At 44.1% G+C, this 23,934-nt stretch overlaps 1 long non-coding RNA gene across 1 annotated transcript; it reads right to left on the bottom strand.

Moving 5' to 3' along the window:
- Window positions 1-18,902: 18,902 nt before the first annotated feature.
- Window positions 18,903-21,998, bottom strand: LOC148184780 (uncharacterized). The gene is made up of 3 exons (XR_015771980.1): window positions 21,904-21,998; window positions 20,925-21,062; window positions 18,903-20,483 (listed from the first exon to the last, which is right to left on the bottom strand). It is a non-coding gene; the product is annotated as an uncharacterized LOC148184780 (long non-coding RNA).
- Between the last annotated feature and the right edge of the window lie 1,936 nt (window positions 21,999-23,934).

Here is a 23,934-nt window from a genome sequence, read left to right as displayed (position 1 = left end):
CTTGGTGCTGTCAGGGCCATGGTGTGGGGCGTCACAAGGCTCCTGATGTGTGAGTTTGGGCTCACACACTGGCTCACACACTCTGTGAAGTGACTGTGGCTGGTGTGAGCTGATGGGCAGCAGGATGGCCACCTCAAGTAGTGGTGATGTCTCTTCCCCTAGACAAGCTTGTTAAGAGCTCATTTAAGAGTCCAGAAGACCTGGGAATAGTTTTAGCCTCAGCTTCCAGATCTGGCACACTGTGGCAGTTCCAACATGATGTGTGGTCTGCCCCAGAGGAAGCACCTGCCCTGTTCGGGTGCCTTTTCCCTCGATATAATCAACACCTAAGAGGCACAGTTGCCTTCACTTGGCTGCCTAGGTCCTGATTCCAGTACTGCACAGCCAAATCAGGTACTCAGAAGATTTCTGTAACAAAAAGTTCAGACTCCACTGGTCACAGAACTATTCAGAGCATTTAAGCTACAATTTATGGCTTGAATCCAGGCTCAGCAGCGGGCGGCTGCACGCGTTAGCACCCGCCTCAGTGTGCGAGCTCTGCATGGCAGGAGCAAGAGAAAACTTCTGAAAAAGCTGGCAGAGTGGTAGCTTTGTTTTGTTTTCTGCTCTGTTTGGTATTTCATCTAGCTGTCAGGAGAGCTGTGGTTTTGTTTTCGTGAGAGACTTTGTCTTCACAATGCCTCTGAACACAGGACTGCAGGTGAAGGCTGTGTCTGCAATGTGGCTGGGAGGTGCATGTTTCAGGCAGCTCAGCTTCTTTCCCTTAGCAGAGATCAGAGTGAGTTTTAATTAAGTTCTGCTTTAATCAACACCTGCTTAACTCTAAGGTGAAGCCTGTTTGTTTGTATTATAAACTAATTCAGTGATGACTGGTTCAAATTGTGCTTTTAATTTCATGGACATGTAAAGTGGTTGTGCTGTGGACAGCTGGCCCTCTATTTAAGAGGGGTTTTTTTGCTCAGGTTGTAGTTTTTCATAGTCTGGAATAACAGCTTTCCAGAATATATCTGATAAAATTATCTCAATCTGTTTCCTAAGGGAACAGAGTTTTTTAACTGAATTTTTCTTCTTGCTTTTAGCAGAATAAGTGGTGCCTGTATTAGAAGAATAAACTGCCACATTCCAGTCCATTCCAAGAGGGAAAAGGAGCCTTGTCCTGCCTCTACCTATCCATCTGAAAATTCACCTTCATATGCATATTCCATGGCTGGATGAAGAACACCTTGGCACAGGTGATGCAGGGGAAGGACAGACTATTGCATTCTGAATCAAGAAAATATAACATACAGGAAGATGTGCTGCTTTTTTTTTTTTCCCTGTTATCTCTTTGAACATCAAACTCACTTCCCTGCATTCCCCTTCCTTTCCTTAATATCAGAGTGGCCCTCAAGAAGCCATTGTGCTCTGTGCCTCTGGGTGGTGTTTGGTACAAGCTGAAGAAAATTAAACTTTTGTGGCAGTATAATTCAGTGTCCTGTCACTGCACAGCTCCATGCATGGATACCAGGCTCCGGCCATTCCCTGCAGTGTGGCCACTCTGTCATTCTGGTCATTTCCCCTCACATGGTCATGGTCACACATGGTCACACTTGGTTTAGTGACCTAAACCACGAGTGCTGTTGTAACAAACAGGCAATTTAGACATCCAGAGAAATTTAGGAGAGGCATGTCCCAGGACTGGGGACTCTAGGCTGAGACTTCGCAGCCACTAATTAAAGATCATAAGGTTATTGTACTTTTCTAGTTATAACTAAATACTTGCTTAATTTCTGCCTTCTAATTTATGTCCTTTTGTGTTTTAGGTATACGTCATACACATGTCTAATGCAATTTGCTGCAATATATTTATCACATTATGGAAGAGTGTTATCTTCATCAATTACAAGCAAAAAAGGCTCCTAGAATTAATAAGGGGATAAAAGCTAAATTTGTATTTCAGTGGACTCTTGAAGGCTTATCTCCATGGGAAAGCTGTATGTAAATCTGCAGTGTTTCATCTGGCTTATGTTAAGTCCTACGTTTGGATTTCAATTCTATGGTAAGTGCAAAGTGTCTCTCCACAATAAAGGGGAATAAACTGCCTTGGAGTTAGTGAAGGTGTGCAAGATGAGTCACAAACTAGCTAATATTCTCTGTGTTCTGCTCCATCTTGTCTTGCAGCAACCTGTGCTTTTCATATCGTTTTCTGCTAATATTTTTCTTTGTAATCCAACTATTGGTTAAATTAGGGTAGCTGTAATGTTATGAAATAGGTGGTGTAGTGGAAAAAGCATCGCTGTGCTGCTTTATGTTGTGTGCCTGTTGCAAACCATCTCAGTGCTTATCCTTCCCTATTCCTGACAAGTTACCTGTCCTGTCTAGTCAGAATAAACACTGATTACAAAATGCTCTAGAACTTGAAGCCCCCCTGTCAGGTGTACACCTGGCTGTGGTGTCTGAGCCAGCTTCTTGATCCCTCTTGCTGTTCACACTGCCTGGTCTGAAGTGACCAGTCCATTCTTCATTTCCTCTGCTTCTCCTGGCACACGTTCTAGAAAGGAGAGCACAAAGCTCTGCTTTCCCCAGGAATCATGCTCACCTCTTTCTCCTGTGCCAGTTTTACCAGTGGCATAAGCTCATGCTTTCTCAGAATCTCTCTTCAAGGTTCTCATCAGGAATATTAGAAGCCAAATTATCCCTTATGTTAGTGGCATAACAAATAGCCTAAGGTAAAGAGAACAATGAGTTACCAGTCCTGTTTTCTGCCACACTTTAGCATTCTCAACTGCTCTTTGGGTTAAGATCAGTTTACAGAAGCTGAAGATACGTCTTTATACCCCCAAAAATAATTGTAGTTAAATTATTTTTCCAAAATGCCCCTTTTTAATATTCCATTTTTCCAGAGTAGCTCTGAGAGCTTTCATTTTTAGACACTGTCATGACTGAAACATAAGAACTTTTCATGGACATAAATTTTCACAAGGAAAGATGCAATGTAATTCTACTGAACCTGGTTCTGTACTTCTCATGCATATACAATTATTTTTACCTTTATCATGTTGGGTAGGAGAGACCCTTGGCTTGGAGTAATAAAGTCACTTAGTGCTGGTCTGAATGACTATGTAAATTGCAAGAGGCAGAGAATCTGATACTATGCCTATAAATTTTATCAAACCAGCTGCTTGTCAAAATTCATTTTTGCTTTATTTCATCATTAGCTATTACTGGAATAAAATTGTACATTCTGCTGTTAGTTCTTCTGTTATAAATCTGGAATAAGATCCTAATGCTTACCTTCTTCTGTCTGGTATCAGTGGAAATCAATTCCAGTGAAATTTACTTTAGATTTAAGCTGCCATATTCATAGCATAACCTGGTCTTTGTGGTTCTTAAAACAGATGCATGGAAATGCCTATAGTTGTAAAAAATGATCCAAGTCAGCTGATTTCATGTCATAGCTTTTACCTCTGTGTGATGGACTGTATTCTGCTGCATTCCTTTGAGCATCAGATACTCAATTGGCTGGCCACTGAGCTGGCTGTGGTTAAAACAATAGATACTGGCACATACTTAGTCAGGCATCAGGTTTACAGGGAGAGTCAAAATTGCCAGTTGTTGCAATAGTACCTGCAGCAAAGGTGTGGCTGAGTGAGCAAGCATTTGCCTTTCAAACAGCCATCAGCTTCCACCACAATGTCCTGGAAGAGCTCTGCATGCTCTGTATAATCCCTTCTGCACACTTTTACTGCGCATTCATCCTGGGAATGGAGTGGGTAGATGGGGTGATGTGCCCTGGTCAATTTATCCTCCGTGGGGCTGAGACCATTGCGAAACAGGAGAAGAGGTGCTTGAGATGAAACACGAGAGCCTAAATCAGCAGCTGCGAGCACAGGGAGCAGGAGGGGCTGTGGGAAGCGCAGGGGCCAGGCTGATTGTGTGTGGAGCTTGGTTCTCCAGGAGAAGGGACTCTGTGCCAGGGGAGAGGCTCAGGTGATTGACAGACCCACACTGGACGTGCAAGGGGCAGGGCCAGCACCTTTTAGCTCAGGATTGTAGTACAGCGGTGTCCAACAAGGATTTTATCCGAACTGGTGCCACTTGGCTCCTTCTCAGCAGTTTTCATGCACAGACTGTTCGGGGAAGGACATCTAGCTAAAGGGTGTTAGCTCTCCAATTACCCTTGCCTGGTATAATGGCTCCCAGAGGCACATTCTTCGCTGCTATAAATTAGAATAACCCTTAAAGTTGGCTAATTTGTCCGTGCCCTTTACTAAGGATGAGGGTAATACGCAAGAGATGTAGAGCAGCCTTCTCCCGTCGTAGCCTCGGGGCTCTCTCATCCACCTCAGCCCAGCCAGCAGTGGGGATCAGCTGTAATCCTGATTTCCTGCTGACAACAAGGAAAAGCTGGGCAGGATGGGCCAAAATAAATCCCTTCAGAAACACACCACCTTTCTCATTCTCACATTGTGCTCACAGCCAGCACAGGCCCTGAAAAGGCAAAGGAAGCTTTTCCAGTCCTCTGGCTACGGCAGCTCCGGGGTTCTGTAGCCCAACAGGTGCTTGCATAAGCATCAGTCACGGGTTGTCCCTTCTCCTGGCTTGGGAAAGAGAAATACTTTCTTTTTTCAGGTTACTTGTGGACTTTCAGCTGCTCAAAAGCTGCATTTTCAGCGCAGAGAAAAGCTGTTAGGTGCTTTTCTGCACTGTGATCTGCATGCATAATTTAGAGAAAAGGAGAAAGATCTTTTGGGAGGAAGCCTTCACTTGAAAGGAACTGCTTTGTTCTGCTTTAATCTGTGTTGTTTGATTGACCCTTTTTGGTGACAAACCTGGTGCCCTGCTGCTCTGCTTCTGAGGCCAGGCAGCAGAGGTCATTTCCACCCTGGAATGATAAAGTGCTCAGGGTATATTTGTATTACCCCAGTCCTTCCAGTGTCAGTTTGGATTCAAAAGAGGTGCCAGAGGGGCCCCTGTAGCCCCACCGGTGTCTGATGGAAGTTTGCACATCCATTTGGGCAGTGCAAAGCTGTGAGCAGGAGTGTCTGTCAGGTTTCACACGTGTGTTAAGCTTTCTGCAGGTGCACCTGAAGACCCCAGGGGTTCCCTCCCCAGTCCTTTGCACCCTTTTGGCACCCTTTTGGGGAAGGGACCCCCTGAAAAGTAACCTTGGGAGTGTGGGGAGACCTTCTGCTGTTTTTCAACCACATCAGTTCCCTGATCCACTTTCTCTACAGAGGTGCAAACGTTTGTCCCAGCACGGCAGATGAGTGGTGTGAGGGAGGAATCACTGGTGAGAAGACTAAATCTGCTAATCCAGTACTGCCACCAAATAAACACACCTTGAACTGCAGCTGCTGGAAGCTCATCTCTCAGTGCTGCCTTTTCATAGGGTGATGGGGAGCAGGAACTGAGCCTAGGAACTTAGCTTTGAGAAGCAAATTCATTTCAGTTAAGTCTAAAAGAATATATTCTTTTGTTTAAGTTTATCATATTCTTTTGTTTAAGTTTATCTCTGCCAGATCTCTGGCAGTTTCCCCATTTCCCTTTGAATTACCTCCTCTGAGTTCACTGCAGTGCCTTGAGTTCACTCTGGAGCGTAATTGAGTTATGGCTGCTCATTTCCTTGTGTTTTTGTGATGAAAACAAATCTGTGATGTGGGGATACCTCTTGGCTTAGTCAGAAGGTAAGTGAAGGCATCTAACTGCCCCCAAATGCTTCCAGAGTCACTGTCCATCACAGACTGAAAGTGCCAGTGTGACCACAGGCTGGAAGAGTATGTGAAGGATGAGAAGACTGACCCCTCTTTCACTGATGTGTTTATTAAGAGATTTCTGTAGTGGTTTTACCCTGGCATAAACCAAGAAAACACTGAGAGGAACCAAAGTTCAAACGAGCCTGATTTTTCACGCATTCACCTTACCTGACTGCTCCCACCCCTTGTGCAGTACATAATAAATATTGCTATGTTATTTCTTATGGGCATTGCTGTGCAACACCAATCCTAACTGCAGCCTGGCCAGCCCCAGCTTCCTCCTCTTGCTTCCCACCATCACACACACCTTACATGAGCTGCAGACAGTCAGCTGTCAGGGAGAACTGACTGACCAACACAGGGCTCCATTTTTAGCTCTGAACTATACCCCTGAAAACAAACCTTTTTTTTTTTTTTTTAATTTTCTCTCAGACGGTTTCCTGCTGTTCCTACATCAAAACAGTATGGCAGCCCCAGCCCTCACACTGATTTCACCAGAATTGGAGAGTATCCAGCTACACTCAGACGTTGCCTACAATCTCAGGAAGGTCCAGTCAGGTTTCACAGTGGAAAAACAGTCTGCTCCTGTCTCTGTGTGTATGGAATTGCACAAGGGAATGTGATGAATGAGAATGTTTTTCTTTCTCAGCATATCTTCTAAATCCCACTGACCAGTCTAAATCCCACTGATCAGCAAAACTCTCCCAGAATTCTGACTGTTGTAGCCCAGCCCAAATCTAATCTCTCATTAAAGGATTAAAGAGCATGCCAGTATTTCTCCATGAAAAGTTTCCAAAATTACTGTGAAGAAAGCCTTTGCTTTTCTCACTCTTCCTGGCTGGGAAGCAGAGGTGAAGCTGGAACCCCTAACTCCGAACATGTTGGGCCAGATCTTGTTACCATTTTCCCTGGCCTGGGGCTGCCACCACCTGCCCCAGGCACGACAGACTCTGTCCAGCCCTGCCTCAGGCAGCTCCAGCCTGGATTCAATGCTGCTCCTGATTCCTGGACACTTTTGTAGGCACCAGAGCTGGTCTGCACAAGGATCCAGCAAAGGTGGGACAGATCTCATGTACCTGGGTTGATGTGCAAGGCGTCACCCCAAGAGACTCTTCTTTACTTTCTTTCCTGAAATTTAAAGAGAAAAAGGGAGATTAATGATCCCTCAACTCCTGCACTGAGAATTCCAGATAGATTCTCAGATGGTGCAGATCACCAGGATGTTTTTGGACTGAATTCCAGCCAAGAGCCTGGCCCTGCATTCTTTACATGGAAGCAGCACTCAAAAATAGCATAGGAAACTAATGTCCTCTCTTTAGATGTGATGAATGTTTGCCCCTGTTGTTTAATTCTTTTGCTCAGTGTCCTGACAAGGAGTTCAGTGCTGGAAAATACAAATGAAAGCCGTCCTCACCCTGAAGGGCTGACAACTCAGGAGACAGAAATACTGCAGACTTGTTTTGCTAGGGAATAAATAGGTGAACATGGTTTCATGTTTATCTCTTTTACCAGCAATGAAGAGCAGGACAGATGCAGAAATAAGTAAGCCTGAGAGAGGTTTTTTTCTCCCTGTTGATCTTGGGGAGAAAAAAAAAAAAAAGCCATCCAGTGAATAGTGAATTTAAGAGAATTCAAATGGGGAAGTAGCTAGAAAGAAGTGTTTGGCCATGGAGAGGAAGACAAATTGTTCAGGTCGAAGTCTCCCCACAGGAGACTTAAAATTCCCTCTGAAATAAATCAGTTGTTCTTCTCCAAATAGTCCCACTTAATGCACATGTGCTGCAAAATAACTAATTCATTACCGTGTAACAAAACTGGTGTAGTTGAACCACATTTTCTAATTTAACCAGAAAATTATTTGTCTGATTTATCTGACAGCAAAGGGCTACTGAAAAACTTTGGTACACTTCTTCAGAATTCAGGGACAATTGAGCAAGCCTTTCCTTGGCTTTTTGGCTACATGAAGTCTGCATTTCCAGCCATGCCTTAGCTATACAGAAATTATTAGCTGCAAGGATAAGGAAAGTAGCAGCACCCTTATTTTGGCTGCATAACTTTATGCACCTGCACAGGCAAACAAGGTGCCTATACCATTGCAGAATTCAAACATACTCATGTTTAATTCAAGGCTCTGATTCTTTTAGTTATCAATTATTGCTCTGCAAAGTTTTCAGGCTGGAGTCCAAATCTGTAAAAACTTCTTGTATAAACCTTGGCTGTTTCCTGCACAGAAGTGAAACAGCAGGGATTTAAACCTGACTGTCACAAGGTCCTGGAGGTGCTGTGCATTTTTTCCTCCATGCTTTTGCCAACTTTTCTGCATGGCTATTTACACAATATTTGCAACATACATTTTCTCAAAATGTTTATCTATTCATAGGTTTTCATGGGAGGTAAAGGAAGAAGGTAAATATTACATTGAAAACTCCATATTAAGGGTTAAACACATCCACAGACACAATCAACAATGTGATTACCATGAGATTGAAGACCAAGTGTGTTGGTATTTCTAAAAGCCTTCAGGACCACCTGCACTTATAGCACAGTAATACTTTAATGCAGCTTTTTGATTTTAGAACTCAAAGTGTGAAATTCTCACATACACATTTCCCAGGTTTGCGTTCTTCGTATGCCCTCAATCACACCGGCATTCATAGGATTTTTCTATGAATGCAGGGTCGGGCCCTGTTACAAGTTTCTGTTTTCTAAGTCTATTAGGGAAACACAAGAAGAAGCAGATATTACATGTGCAAATTTTTACTTTCATCTCCAGGTGGGTGTCATTAGTTAATGATGACATAAGAGCTGGCATTCCTGATAAGCCCACAGCTCCTTCAGGCTTGCTGGAAGGTTGCAATCCTATTAGTCAGATGCTGTAAAAGTTGGGTTTTTAATTACCTTGGAGTCAAGATAACTCTTCCCTTTCTGAGCTGCTCAGAATTACTCAGAGATACATGTTCAGTGGAAGGATTTGGCCTCCAAATTTTAAATACAATTACTTTTAAACACAGGGTGAAATACAGACTTTTTTCCTATCGACAAGCATGTCTCCTACCTGACCTGTCTCCTGCCTCTTTGTCTTCATCCTGAGTGATTCAGGGTTCATGTGGCTTCCTTCACATCCCACCCTCAGCCTCACACCTTCCACCAGTGACAGTGTGATTACCTGGAACAAGGGACCTGGGGACTGTCAGGGGACAGGTCTGTACCACGGTTTGTTTGTGTCAAAGTCCAAAAAAGCCTGACTGTGAGAGGGGATCTCAGGACAGCACACTGGCAGGGAGCCAAGAGGAGCGTGTCAGTGGCGGTGTGTTGTAAACCAGCAGCAATCCTTCTGCCACCGTGGATTGCAAAAACAGCAGCACTGCCAATGTTTATGTGACTCTGGCATCCTGACTGAGAATCTTTTAGTTACATCATAGGTATGTGCAATAGGGGTTGGAGTTCTGCTGGCTAGTGGTGTGATCTTTGGCCTCGTGAGATGTGGATGGATGTGTAACTTAGTGTCGGAGTCATATGTGAACCCAAACCACAGGGAGACAGCCTCGTACTGTCAGCAGTGTTTGGTATAGCAGTGGGGGAAGAGGGACTTGGCTCCTCTCAAGTCATAAACCTGACCAGTAGAACTGCATTGTTTTGCTCCAGGTGTTACTCTGCTGTGAATAATTTGACTTTCCCTACATTGTACAGGGTAGCAGAACTTTTCCTAGCAAGCCCCTTTTGCTGTGCCTCAGTTTGTAGCTCGTGGACATTGTAGAAAGCATAAGATTGCAGACCTGAGGATGGTTTTGTTTTGTTTTGTTTTTTTCCCTGTGGTCCATATGTGGAACTTTGAGATTAAATGTGTACTGTTTTCCTAGTGAAGCTTGTCCTTCTTGGCTAGGGGCTAGTTGTCAATAGGAAGTTGATCTCAAAAGTACCAAGGGCTTAATCTAATCTCTTATGAAGTCCTGCAAACTTTCATCAAAAAAATAAGAAATGTAAAACTAGAAAGGCCACTGGTTTTGTGTCTGGAATATGTGGACAGACCTCATCATTTAATTCTTCTATTATTTGTCATTTTATTTTTTTCACCAGCAACATAAGCAGTTTTGCACCATTCTTCTCTACAAAGGTAAGTACTATTTTTTCTAGGGTGATCAGGACTCCAGTCATGAAGCTGTCATTATGAAGGGTGATGGTACAGGTGGAAAAGATGAACACTGCTTGATTAAAATAAAAATGTGATCTTAAGAGATACAGGGTGCTATAGCAGTGAGGAAAATAGCTGGGTGAAATCCAGACCCTGTTTCTTTCCTGCCCTGGGTCCTTCAGGGAGTGACTGAGAGCATCCCTAGCCACTCTTCCCCACCTAGTTGATTCCTCTCCTCACTGAACAGGGGTTCAGAGAAGTCTCAGTTGTTTGTAGCAGCTGCAGAGCTACGTGGCCTGTGTTGTCCAGCAGAGATTTGGTGGCTGCTCCATGAGCAGACAAACCTTTCTTGCAGGGGAGAAGCTGCAGCCCTGAGGGCAGCTGTAGAAAGTCCAGGTGCTGTGCTACTGCTGATCCCTCCTGCTCCTAAGCCAGAGCCCTGCACCATCTCTCAGTTCTTTCATCTGTGGAAGGAGGTAAGAGGATTGCTGTACCTCAAAGACATGAAGTTCAGATAATTACAAGTGTGAGACACTGAAATATTGCACAAGTAAAAATACCTCAGATGAAGAATCGTTGCTCTTTCAAGGCTAATGTGATTTTCTCCAGGTTGTCCTGTTCAGTGAATTCTAAAGGGCAGGGATATGGTTTTCTTAAACTCTGTGGAATGATGCTGGATTTCTATTTGTTGGCTTTTATTTTCTATGACAGTCCATAGGGTTTTTCCTCAAGGGATTAAAGTACCTTTATAGACCTTGCTCACCACATCCTTCTTCTTCTTCTTCCTGTTTCTTCTCTTCTGAGCTTAGATATACACTTCATTCTGACAAGTTGCAGAAAAAAATCTATCTGATCTGTTACCAGTTTTATGTAATTTAAAATGCAGGGTTACACTGGACTACTTTCAGTGGAGAAAAAAAGAGATTAATCATCCTGAGGTGGGTGCAATCCCTTCAAGATCTTGAGTCCTAAACTGACAAGTTGCTGTGGGCAACCTGAACCACTTAGCTCCCAAGTCCTTCTCAATCATAATTTATAACAAAGAAGGATATTCCTTAGCTTAAATGTTTCGGCTTCTTCTCATCTTTTGTGCCACTTTTCTAAAATATTTTTTGGGTATGAATTGATGCTGCACATCAAATTTCTCTTTTGCATTCAATGAGGGCCCAGCCATTCTAACAAACTTAAAAAGGGATTTCATATTCTATGAAATACTTCATATTTCTTTTTATCAAAGTCTGATTTTTTCCCCAGGGTTGTACCAGCTCACACTACCTACCAAGTCTGTCTGTCTGCATCACTTTCACGTGTTTGTGAATTGCTAATGAAGCTACCTGGGCCTCAAAGCTTGCAAAGGGTTCCCTTTGACTGGGTTTGTACAACCTGAATTAATTCTCCTCTAGAAATGCACTTCTCCTTTTGCCCATTGCTTAAAATGAAAGGATTCCCTTGGTTGTGAGGGTGAGCTCTTAGAAGCCCAGCAACAACATTGTCAACCAAAAGTTATCAGTTTTGCTTTGCAAATTACTGAAAGGGAAACAGAAGATGAAAAATCCAGGGAGATGTTCTCAGCCCATTTTTGCTCTGCTGTTGCTGAGAAGCCTTGACCACTTCTGCTTATAATGTAAGCAGACATGTAAGCTTCCATACCTGATTGCAAAACAGCTGAAAACCCCAAATGTGAAACTTTACTTACAGACCACTGTTTTTTCTGCAATGGTGGTGCAGTGATGCATCTTGCCTTTCTGCTTATCCAGGTTAGCTGTAGATCCAGTAAACATATATTGCTCCAAAGGACTGACAAGAGGTGTCCTCCATTCTAAAACTGTTAGCAGATATTTCTTCCTAGTGAAAAGCAGTTAATTGTTCACTTATATCCTAAAATGAAAGGTTAAATAACAATAATAAATAAAGAAAGAATTTGTATTCTAGTAATCTTTTTTTACCAAACAATACAAGATTTTTTGGTCATTCCTTCCATTTCTTTAATCTCAAGAATTGCCAGTGTCAACAAACTCTCCATGTTGGTAATTTGTTGATGGGGGAAAGAGAGATTTTTCTATATTATTTAAAACTCTGTAATGAGGACAGAAGGAAAGATTGAAAGTAATCTCAAAAGGCAATTAAATCTTTATGCAGGTTTTATCAGAAATGCTCTTGAAACCCTTTGTCCTCTGTGAAACCAGAATGTGAAAGAGCCCAAGAAGGTGACAGAAACTAAGTAGGTATGGAGGGCAGATCCCAAAAAGGACATGTGCACATAATATGGCTTATAACTGAAATGAAGGTGCCTGAGTGCAAATCTGCATTCCTGAAGGGTCCCCCTCATCGTGTATTTCCTGAACTTTTTTGCTTTAACTTTCCCCAACTGTGCATCTGTTTATGCTCAGGAACAGCTCAGCCCTGAGACAGCTGATCAGTGAGACCTGTCTCATTTTTAACCCAGGAACTCTGAGCTCAGGGCTTATTTCCCCAGAGAGACCCACGCTGCTGAGGATTGTCATGGCACATCTGGAAGGTGGAACCCAGACAGAGTGGAATGGAAACCTTATTTTTCTTTTCAGATTTGGCAGGGACAGATGCCTTCTGTACAATAGCTAGCTGGGTCAGTAGCCTACCCTTCACTCTCAGGGCTCTCCACAGTGACTCAAATCCACATCTTCCCCAGCCATCAAGTTAAAAGCCAGTCTGATCTGAAATGGGCATCTTAGCAGAGCCATCACCTTCTGAGAACAAACTCAGTTGTTCCATGTCCTAAATGATGCCAGTCCCAGGATCCACACAGACACTGGATTCTCTCTATGGCAGTTCCTGTGGCAGCTGCTGCTGTCCTTGGCCACCCACCACCTCCTTGCAGTCAAAGCAGTACAAACCAGAGGAAATCCTCTTCAACTAAATGTCTTAAGGATGCTTCAGTTTTTCAAGCAAATAAGGAAGCAGTGCACCACTGGAATTAGAATCACATATAGATAAATACGACCCCATATGTATTTCTTTCCTTCAGCAGCCCTTTTCTTATGTTTTCCTGAAAGCAGAGTAATTAATAACTTGGGTGGCATGTGTTTGTTGCTAAATGGTTATAGAAAAGGTGCCAGAGCCCTGTAATAAACTATTTCTCTGAAACATTAAATATCTGGACAACTAACTGTCAAGGATTTTCCGTGCACAGATGGGAGCTGTGGAGCAGCAGATCTGTGGGGTCTGAATCTCATGCAGCACAAAAGGAGCCCTTTCATGTTACATGAAAACACCCTGCAGTGTTTGAAATTAATTCCTTTGGATGAGGGGGAATCAATTTTGGTCAAATTGCCTTCAATCAAATGACTAATGGTTTTGTTAAAAATCTCATTGTCAGTCTTGAAGAGAGATGTTGATCTGGATAAGCTACGCTGAGCTTCCCTTTGCTCCCTCACTGCTCATGGCTTGAGAAAACTCTTCAGAAAAATATCCCATGCAGCATATTATGATGTTATCACATGTTAGCACATCTCATCCAGAGCTATCCAATCTGATTTTAAATTGCATGTAAAACTTCAACTAAATATAATCCAGACTTCATATTGTTTTATTATTTTCTTCCTTTATACCTGTTCCCCGAGTGCGTTCAATAAGACCATATTATTCCTTCCTCTACCATGAATATTCATTATATTCAGGTTTTTCATTTTGGGATCTGGGATGGGCAAAGCTATGGAGGTTTCTTTCTTGTGAAATCTGTTTTATCAGGGGAGTTGTGGTTTCTTAATTCTCTAAAATTCAACATCGGGCCAATTTCACTTCTCTTTATCTGATCAGATTTTGGTGTGGTGTTAGATTAAAAAGAAATGCCATTGTGGAGTGCAGCATCTGAGATTTAAAGAAAGAATTACTTCTGCTCAGTTGTAATGAACATTATTTGCCCTTTGTGTGCAGGTCTCCTATTAGATCCAGCAGCTTTTGCCTTAGATAATAAGGAAGGGATTATGTGAGAGATAAGTTGATTACTCAATAATTCCCCAGGAAAAGATTCTGAAGCAAATTCAGGTGATAAACACCATCTGTGTGGGGAAGAACCGTCTGTGAATGGATATGGTAAATCTCTTATATGTGTGTGTGCAATATGTTCTCCATATCCCAAGCTGAGGTAGTCAGGTCCGCTTCTTCAGTCAGAAATATCCCACCCCCACAGGGAGCACAGCACTTGGCTGGATCATGGACTTCCAGTGCTCTATTTCCAGATTTTTCCTTAGTAAAGCAGAGGAAAAGCAGTAACTTTTGAGTGTCTCTGAACACTGTCCTTGCTGCTGCTGAGCCCCAGTCTTTTCTTGTTTACTGGTGCAGCTCACCCGAGGATTTCTTCCCCAGGTTTGCTTTGACTCATTCTCATGATCTGCTTGCTTCTCTGCAGAGCTTCTCAGATTTCTGTACCCACATCACCATGGGTAAGGTTCTTCTGGAAGGTTTTTGGTATTTTCTTTTGGCTTCTTCACAATTTTTACAAATACACATATCCAGTGGAAGGCTGGTGCCAGGTTTTGGCTACACATCATTTCTTCACATGAGCGACACAACAGGCAGAAAATGCTCCAAACAGAGTTTATCTTCATGTCCAATGTGGATTCGCTGTTTTATTGCCAGGCTGTTGTGTGGAAAATCTACAGTGCTTCATCCCTTGGAAAATCTGGTTATTGCTGCCTCTCAGATTCTGCCCATCATGGTTAGGGAAGCCAAACTACGTGGTGCACCCCAGGCCAGGTGCTTTGAGGGGTTCCATGAAGTAGTGACTGCCCTGACTGCAGAGCAGCTTAGCACTTCTGAGCCCACCAACCTGCTCCATCAGCCAGAGAGGACAGGCTCTGCTGCTGCACCGTGCACAACACTCACACACAGAAATTTAAGAAGAACTGATTTATTCTTATGCAGAGTAGCTACAAAGGGTGCAGAGCATGACGCAGGGAGATTTGCAGCTTTGTAATCTTCTGTACAAGAAGCAAATAATGAAGAATTGAGAACTGGGGTCTTGATATTTCATGTAATGCCCTGTTGAGTCCAGATGAAGTACCACAATCAACTTTATATGGCATGTGTGGATGTAGTAAAACTGTTCACTGCTCCTTTAAATCAGCTTTTTCCAAGGTAAAATTTCTGTAGGAACCATAGAATGTTGGGACACATATCTTTGGGTGTTATTTCCAAATGTTGGGGAAGCTGACATTAATTTTCTTTAAGGTCTGATTGTCTTCATTCCTTTGATTGAAGTTAATAATTTAGGTAAAGTTTTCAAGGGGCTGTGAAACTGATCCAAAATTGCTAATAACAGAGTGAATGGAAAAGATTTGGAAACTGAAATGTCATGAGATTTTTTTTTTTTATCAATGTGGCAAACTTTGTTGGAACAGATGTATTTTGATTTACCTTATCAAAGGCTTAAAAAGCATAGTGATAACAAGCTCATTGCATAGACATTTGCAGATTAATAAGTTATCTTAAAACTTTCTGCATTATCTCCACACTTCAGCTCACCAAGTTTTCTGTATCTGAACATTTTAGAGAAGCTTCAAATAACTTTCAGGGGGCTCACTTAAAATTCAGAGCATGACATGATGAAGGCAAGCTTTTCTGCAATGGCTTTGAAGTGACCAAGAAACCCACTGACTTGCACTACAGACACAGTTCAGGACAGACTTGTCCTCATGAATCTCTGGAATTTCTCTTTCCAGTCAAGCTCAAAGCTCTGCTCTTGCCTACCCCCCCACCCCTTTCTATATCTCTCACCAGGAGATGCTTCTGTCTCCCTGCTTCACACCACCCAATGAATAATTTTCCAGCATTTTGGGAATGGTGGCTTTACCTCTCTAAGCTCACACCCATGCTGTAAGACAGTAGCAACCCTAAAAGAGTCTTCTGTCAATGGGATAAGAATATGTTGGGTTCATCATTTGTCATGTCAACACCTCTTTCCCCTTTTTCCTGTGTTAGTCTTTTGTGCACTTCCCCTTGAATAAGATTTCAAGGGAAGAAGGCAAGTTCTTACTGTGTGTTTAACTGGAGTCTGCCAGCTTGGGCCTGTGCCCCTCATGGTGTTTGTGATAGAGAGTGCCCAGGTGTTTGGGGATATTTTAGGGAATGTAGTAGGCACAGGTGCCATGCTCAATTCCCTCCAATCAGAGGACTGGAGAAACATGAGCCATTGCAATACTTCCTCCCTTTCCTCAACACCCATTTTAGCTCAGGTTGTAGTAAGTGAGTTAACCTGGGGCCAAGGGGCCACAGCCTCTGTCTGTAATGCCCTTGGAAAAGAAATAGCTTTTTTGGCCTTGATTAATGCCCAAGGCAAATTAACATGACAAGGATTTTCTCTGGGGTGATCTGGGTTTGCCCAAGAAAAAAGCAGGGTGTGTGATCATCCGGTCTAAAGGAAATAGAATTCTTCCTGAATAGATTAGATTTAATTATGTCTTTTCTTTCTGCTTTGGTTTTAGGTAGATGTGACATAATGATTTGCACCAATTCTCCTCTTTTTAATCTGAAAATGACTGGGCATGTAGTGATGAGAACAGAGAGAACAATTTTCCTGGAGAAAGGTGTATTTCCTTCAGCATTCCTTTGGCTGGGCCCATGGTCGTTTTGTTGGATCCATCATTTGTGCATGTCTGCTGACCCATCACACTGCTTGTGACAAACTGTGCTCTCATTCTCAATTAGTGTTTTAATGAAATTAATAGCACTGACATAGCTGCATGGTCAAGTGCCACTCCAGAGTGAAGCCTGTGAGCCCTTTTAGAGCAACAGAAAGGGGAGAAATGGCAGGTTTGGGTCCAACTACATAAAAAGTTGAGAAGATGACTAGAACTATTCAGGCCTGAAGAAAATAGCATGTGAAGGTTTCTGGGGATGTGTGTCACAGAATCATAGAAACACAAACTCATAGAATGGCTTGGGTTGGAAGAGACCTTAAAGATTATCTAGTTCCAGCCCCATTCCCACTCTCCACAGGCAGGGATGCCATACACACGTCAAGTTGCTCAGGTCCCTACCCAACCTGGCCTTCCCCATGTGTTTGAAGAAGGATGTTTGGGCAGATGCCACAAAAGCAGGGAGCATCCCTACTGTTGGCCCCAAGATGCTTTGAGGAATGGTGTTAGGAGGTGTTGTTGCCCTCAGGATGCTCAGCAAGGGTCACTCAGGCTCTGGACTCAAGCAGTCACCACCTCCCTGGCTGGATGGGAAGGAAGACAGCAGCTCTGGGTAAGATGAGATTCAAAAGGCAGTGGCTGAGAGTTTTCACTGGTGTCTGAAAGCAATGTCTGAGAGATAAACCTAGACTGACTGCCAAACATGCTCAGAAAGCCTGTTTCATGGTGCTACCAAGAGACTTAAATCTCCTGTGTTTACTCTGGCTACCAAACATGTTGCAGGCATTCCATTCTCACCTGTCATGTAGGATGCAAGCTGTGACTGTGCATGTGGCTATCTCTGCTGTGTAGCCAAATGTTCAGCCTTGTTCTAGAACTTGCACAGAGACTTCCCATCCTGACCTTGCACTTCTCATACCCCACAACCCTGCTGAAGTTGTTCTCTCCAGTATAACACAGAAAGAAATAAGAGAATCTGGTGGAGGTAGACTGGCTGAAGAAGCAAGGTTGGGGTTGCAAAGAGGATTCTGGGTTTGTTTATCCTGTCCTCTGTGTGGAGAAGGGAGAGCCCAGCCACAGTGTGTGCTGTAGCTCAGGCCTTGACACCCCATTTGGATGGGCTGACATCAGCGATGTTTCCCAGCAGAAACCCTGAGCTCCTCTGTCCCTGGGCAGGGTGAGGATGCTTTGAGCAGAAGCTGCGGGTGAGCCGCCTCCAGCCAGGTGTAAAGAAAGGGAAGGGGTCAGATGGCTCGTGCTGCTTAACCCAGTGCTTCAATGAAAATTGCAGAGAAGTGATTCAGAAAAACTAAAGGAGAAGATGGGAATTTGAAGGCACAGAATAACTACTCATCATCCGCCCTTTCCCCCGTTCATCAGCCCTGCACACTCTCCTAGAGGGAGGGGGCCTGTGGACATCTTGGAGGGGTTTGCAAACACACACACACATCCTCCCCTCCCCCACATTCCTTTTTATTGCCTCACTTCTACCTGTAATGAAAAAAGGTCCCTGCTGTGGTCAGACTTTGTGCTGTTTGATTTAAGCACAGATCACAGTGATGAGGGCTTACTGAAGGCCTTTTGTGTGTGTTTAACACTACAGCTGCCAAGGTGAAGAGAAAACCCAATAGACTAAGCAAGATGCTCTAAATACTAATAAAGTCTGAGGGTGATTGGAAGGAGTGGAAATGGGAAAGCCCACAATCCAGGTAATTAAGCTGTAAAGCCCACAGAGGAAGGGCTGTCACCAAGTCATCTGATGTGGGATGAAGACCAAAGCATGGTGTGATTCTTTGTCTCTTAATCCCCTCCTCCGCTCCCCAGCATATTCTTATTTCCCTATAAAGTCTTTATATGAAAGGTGGAAAAAAAAAAATTTTAAAAAAATCCTGAAGGATAAATCTTGTAATTCAGAGCGCTGAACAGCTGGTAGTTTAAAGCACAGAACAGCAGTTTAGTGATTAATTTACCTCTTTAAAATGCTGAACAATACAATGCAATAAAATATAAAATTTTATTTTGTACGGCCTCCTTCAAACGGACCGTATCCTGGAGCTCTTTCTAAAGTTAAAGTGCAGCTACAGAGTTAAATAATCAGTAATAGCAGAAGGGAGAGGTATAAAGAGAGATGTGCAAGCAATAAAACGACCAGCTCCACGGGAGCACCCCTCCAGTCCTTTTAATTTTACCAAAAGAAAGTAGCCTTCGCGATGGTTTCTACATACTGATGGATTTTCGCCTCACATGCCCTTTCCCTCTTCTTCCATCTTACACGAGCATCTCTGTGCTGGTGCTGCCGGGGCCCCGGGAGCGGCCACTGCCCCGCTCCCCACCCTGGGGCTCAGTGTCACCTCGGGCAGGTGACCCTGGCCACCCAGGGGTGCTGCCCTTTGTCCCGGACAGAACTCGGGCAGCGTGCTCGCCTCCGCCGTGTGTGACCCCCGTGGGGACAGCGAGGGGCTGACACGGGTGTGAGTGTGCTCTGTGTGTTCAGAGGGGCGAGATGAGAAAGGTGGAGGGGAAATCAGGCGGATAATGATTTTCGTTATGGGAGGAAATGCATTAGTTTGAGGCGGACGTGGGCGAATTCATCCCTGGCGTAACATCGCAGAGCTCCCGGAGACAGCAGCAGGGAGTCGTTTTACCCAGGAAAATGAGGAGCCACGCTACCCTCGTTTGTCAAGCACGGCACAGAGCAAAGATGTGAAGAGCCCTGCCTGGGGTGGGGGCTCAGGGGGGTCTGCATATTTTGGGAATATTTCCCATCTACAATGTCTGGGCTTCCTGGAGTAATGCTCTGTCTGCCTGTGTTCTTCTTCCGCTGGGTAATAATCAGGGAGCTAGTTAGCAGACAGATGCTAAACCTGCTCTTACTGCATTTAGCATTTCAGAATAATGAATATATTTGCAAATGATGTTTCGAGGCTGCTTCTTTTTCAAACAATGGCATCGCTAATATTCCCAGATCCTTTGACTTTGCAATTGTCTTTCTCAGACAGTAAAACGTTGCAATTTGCTTTCTGGAAAAAGGCAGAAGGGAAATGGCATTTCTAAGTAATTTCAATAAATGCTTTTTCTAGGGAAAAGTATGTGCTGATAAGCGACCCGCCTAAACTCACAGCTGAGTTGTGCCGTGCTGGTGGCCCTATTCTGGTTTTACACCGTGGAACCCGGGACTTTCCCTCCTCACTCCCACGGACTCATTTCTTGCCTGGTGGGGCAAGAAATTACCCCAGTGCTGACAAGCCCAGACTCTGGTCCCGCAACCATGAGGCAAGGCTGCCGGCCTAAACACTCAGCCTAGAATTTGCTTGGATTCTCTTGTATTCAGCCTGAAAACTCCTGACGAATCTTGCCGGGGGGGGTTTGAAGGTCACCCTCCCCAGAGCAAAGCGTAGGGCACGGCAGCCCGCAGCTGAAAAGGCACCTTGTGGTTTCAAGAAGCAGAGCGGGGCTTGCCTCTCGCTTGAGCTCCCTCTCCGCTAACCCATCTTTAATATGGATCTAATTCCGACTACACAGCAGCGCCGCGAAATCACATTAGGCAGCGCAAGGAGACTCGCCGCCCCTTCAAGCATGATAAACTCTTGATTGCTCCCCCGAAGCTCTAATGAGCCCGCGTGGGCTGGGCGCGATGGAGAGAGAGCTGCCGGGGCGTGCGGGAACAGCGGGGGCCGCTTCTCCTCCGGGGGAGCCGCAGCACCCAAACCCGCCGGCAGCCCGGGCTCGCCTCCTTTTCCCTCATGGACCTGGACTCCTGAGAATTCCCCTAAAGGGCTGCGAGGGCAGGAGAGCTCGGCGTTCCCGCGGCGGGCAGCTCTCCCTGCCTTCCCCGCGCTGCCGGGCGGAGCGGAGCATCCCTGGTCCCCCTTCCCGGGGAGCCCCCGGCGCTGCGCGGAGCCCAGAGCGATGCTTTATCGCTCCTCTGCGGGAGCCAGACGGAAAGGTTGCGGCAAAGGTGGGAGGTGTTAATGATGGGTTGGCACAAGGCAGTGCTTATCTCTTTAAGAAATGGAAATGAGGTCTAATTAGCATATACTGGTTGCAATTAGCATATAAGTCCCGTTCGGGGACTTGGAGGAAAGAAAAGGACTAGGCAGCAACTTAATGGGATTTTATTAGACGAAATTAGCCAGCACTGAACAGTCATAAAAATATCTAAATTATTAGTAGCTCTGGCAATTTATTGTGAGTGCTTCCCGGACATGTTAATGTCTATTGGGTCTGCGTCATGCCTGCTAATCACAAAAACAAACTGTGGGACAAGAGTAATCTATCTGCTGTACGTTGTTATGTTATTGCAGGCACGATGTGACAGCTTTATACGCATGTATATGTGCGTGTGTGGTTCGAGGGGTGCGTTTTTCTAATGCCTTATGAGTTATGTAAATGGGATACGTTTGAGCAAAAATGACAAACTGGTCTCTACAGAAACAATCTCACCTATAATACAGGGGAGAGAAGAGGAGGCTGAAGCACAGGGCTTTTGTTGAAGCAGAATGAAATGCAAACCCCCGATAGTCCTGACAATCACAAGTATCCAGAGGACAGAAGAAAAACCCATCTGAGTAAGATGGTGATCTGTAGAGACAAAAAAAAATATTTTTAAACACCGACTTCACTCAAATATATGTGTTTTAACACATCCATGCTTTCTTTCATTCCCACACGTTAAATGTTCTTTTTAATGAGCACCTTCTACAATAATCACTTAAAGTGAAGTCCAGTTATTGTCTCTCTCCAAATGCAATCAGCTGAGGGTGGAGGCTGTGAAAGTTTTGAAGAATCAACATTTTCAATTTATAATGAAAGGTCAGGCACACTGACCCAAGCTGGAGTCTGATAGAAAGTTTGCTGCTCAGACATGAAAAAAAAAAAAATCCCCACTATAAGAAAAATTACAAGACACTTCCTAAGCTCCCTGCCCAGTGTTTGAAGATGTAAGTGGTTCCTGCAAGCCTTTTCTGTTGTACCCATGTAGGACTTCTGGGCTGGCCCAGCAGGGTCTTGGCTAACCAGCAGGTGTGGGTGCTCTGGCACTGGGAGTGGGATGACACCAAGGATTATCCTCTTTGTGCTTTTAAGAAATGAAGTGGAATCATTCCAAACACTGCCAGGACCAGCATGAGCTCTCAACACTTGGTGGTGGCCGTGTTTTCACTGCAAGAAGGAACAAAGGATAAGCAGGAACAATGTTGTAATGCACCTTTTAGGGTCAGATTCCTTGTATTAATTTGTAAGTGGTGCATTTTATCATATTATATATGTAAATAAGTCCATAAAATTGTCAGCTTTGTGTCAGGTTGGCAAAAGAATCATAGAGGCTAATTTAACAGAAACAAATAAGTGAAAAAACAAAACCAAAAGAAACCAACAACAACAAAGAAGATAAAAGTAATCTTAAATGGTTGATATAGTTCACCTGGTCTCCTATTTTAGAAAAGGATTTGAAACAACTTCTGCATTTCATCTGTTTGATATGTTCAGAGCATGGTGAGTGTCTCTGCAATGTTGACTGTGGTGCCTGATGAGGAGCCCAATTTACATATTCTCAATTTAATCTAAAGTAGGCGCTAATTGATTACTGCTGAATGTCAGCACGCTCTGATTATCTGCTCAAGATGCTCTGGAAAAGAAAAAAAACCTACAACCCCGAGCTGCAAGTGGGAAGGAGGCGTTCGACTTTAGTCTGCCTCGTGTGCTGGTTTTGACCGGGGCAGAGTGCATTTTTTCCATAGTAGCTCATATGGGTCCGTGTTTGGAATTTGAGCTGGATCAGTGTAGGATAACACAGGGGCGCTTTCATTACTGCCGAGCTCACAGTCACAGCCTTTTCTGCTCCTCACCCAACCCAGCAGTGAGGAGGCTGAGGTGCACAAGGAGCTGGGAGGGGACACTGCCAGGACAGCTGAGCCCAGATGACCCGAGGGATATTCCAGAGCATATGGTGTCATGACCTGCATATAGAGCTGGGGGAAGAGGAAGAAGGGAGGAGGTACATTCAGAGTGGTGGTGTTTGTCTCCCCAAGTCACCATCACACATGATGCAGCCCTGCTCTCCTGAGCATGGCTGTCCATGGAAAGCTGGGAATGAATTCCTTGTTTTGCTTTGCTGGCACTCATGGCTTTTGCTTTACCTGTTAAACTGTATTTACCTCAACCTACGTTTTTTCGGAGTTTTCTCATTTTTACACCTTCAGTTCTCTCCCCCAACTGGCTGTGTGGTGCGTAGTTGTCATCTGGAGTTAAACCACAACACCATGGGAGTACTGTTTGCTCTTTTACCTGACATTATATAAAGGTTTTAATTATCCAGGCCTGAGGCTGTTGAGTGACTGCTGCTTTCCTATGTCCTTCCAAAGCAAATGAGACAGATACTGAATTGTCCTTGCTTGCTGACTGACTTTTCTCAAGTAAGACATCTCTCCTACAGGGTTTTCCTTGTCTTCTTCTAACCCTGCCTTAACAGTTTCAGACTTCAACCCTGAACATCCTTTCCCTGACTTGGAAGTCACAGTATGAGGTCAGAGAAGTAAGCTCAGGGCTGAATTTCAAGAGAGAAGCCATTGAATCTCAGCAGTGTGTGATCCCTGAACCTGGGACTGGGAGGAAAGCATTCTGTATCTTGCTCTGTGTGCAATTTGGGCCAAATCTCATATCTTTAAACCACAGACTCCTCTCTCATGGCTGGAAAGCCCCCAGTTTGCAGACAGCAAGGACCACCTCTCACTCAGAGAGATGTCTAGGGCTTATCATAAGGAAACCTTGCCTGATGTAATACAGCTAATCATACATTTCCATACAGATGCATTACAACTTTTTAGTTTCATGCTTCCTACATTATTTTGGGACTCTTTTCTTCTGCTAAAATCTGAGCTTTTAGGGTTGGTTTGTTTGTTTTGGTAAACCTTCTAATCTGGGCACTGAGCCTAGCATTAATTTGTTTGTGTACTTTGTAGCATGCCTGGTTCTGTACCTGGAGATAGATATCTATCTATTATTTAAATAAATGCCTACACTCTGCATATGGAATAAGTCACTATGAACAGAAATTTTAAATAGATGAGCTAGATGCAGTGAGAAAATGCTCCCTTACTGTTTTAATTTTCTTTCCTTTCTGTGCCTGGTTACAATTAAGTAGCAAATTGCTGCTTCTTTTTGAAACACGGTAGGTTTAATCAACAACACTGTAGCAAGGCCGTTTTTTCCCGGCTCAATCTTGGTATGTGGGGCTATTTCCCCTGCAGAAGTACCTTCCAGTTTAGATCCTGTCATGCAGAAAGCCTTTTCTTCATGTATGCTCTCCCTCTGTGGTTTCCATGAGAGCTCTGCCCTCCAGCTTTTCCAATTCAGCATTCACGGTATGAACTTGTGTGTTTGGGAAGCTGCCAGAGGATGGGGAGCTAAGGCAGCAGCCAGTGCCGTGTGGAAGAGTTGTGTTTTTTATTTCCTT

Source organism: Pseudopodoces humilis, chromosome 2 (genome assembly GCF_049639895.1).
Source record: "Pseudopodoces humilis isolate 2021_Gansu_Grassland_sample_001 chromosome 2, ASM4963989v1, whole genome shotgun sequence".
Taxonomy (NCBI): Eukaryota; Metazoa; Chordata; class Aves; order Passeriformes; family Paridae; genus Pseudopodoces; species Pseudopodoces humilis.
The sequence above is the reverse complement of the archived record's forward strand: the minus strand, read 5'-3'. Positions and strand labels throughout refer to the sequence as shown.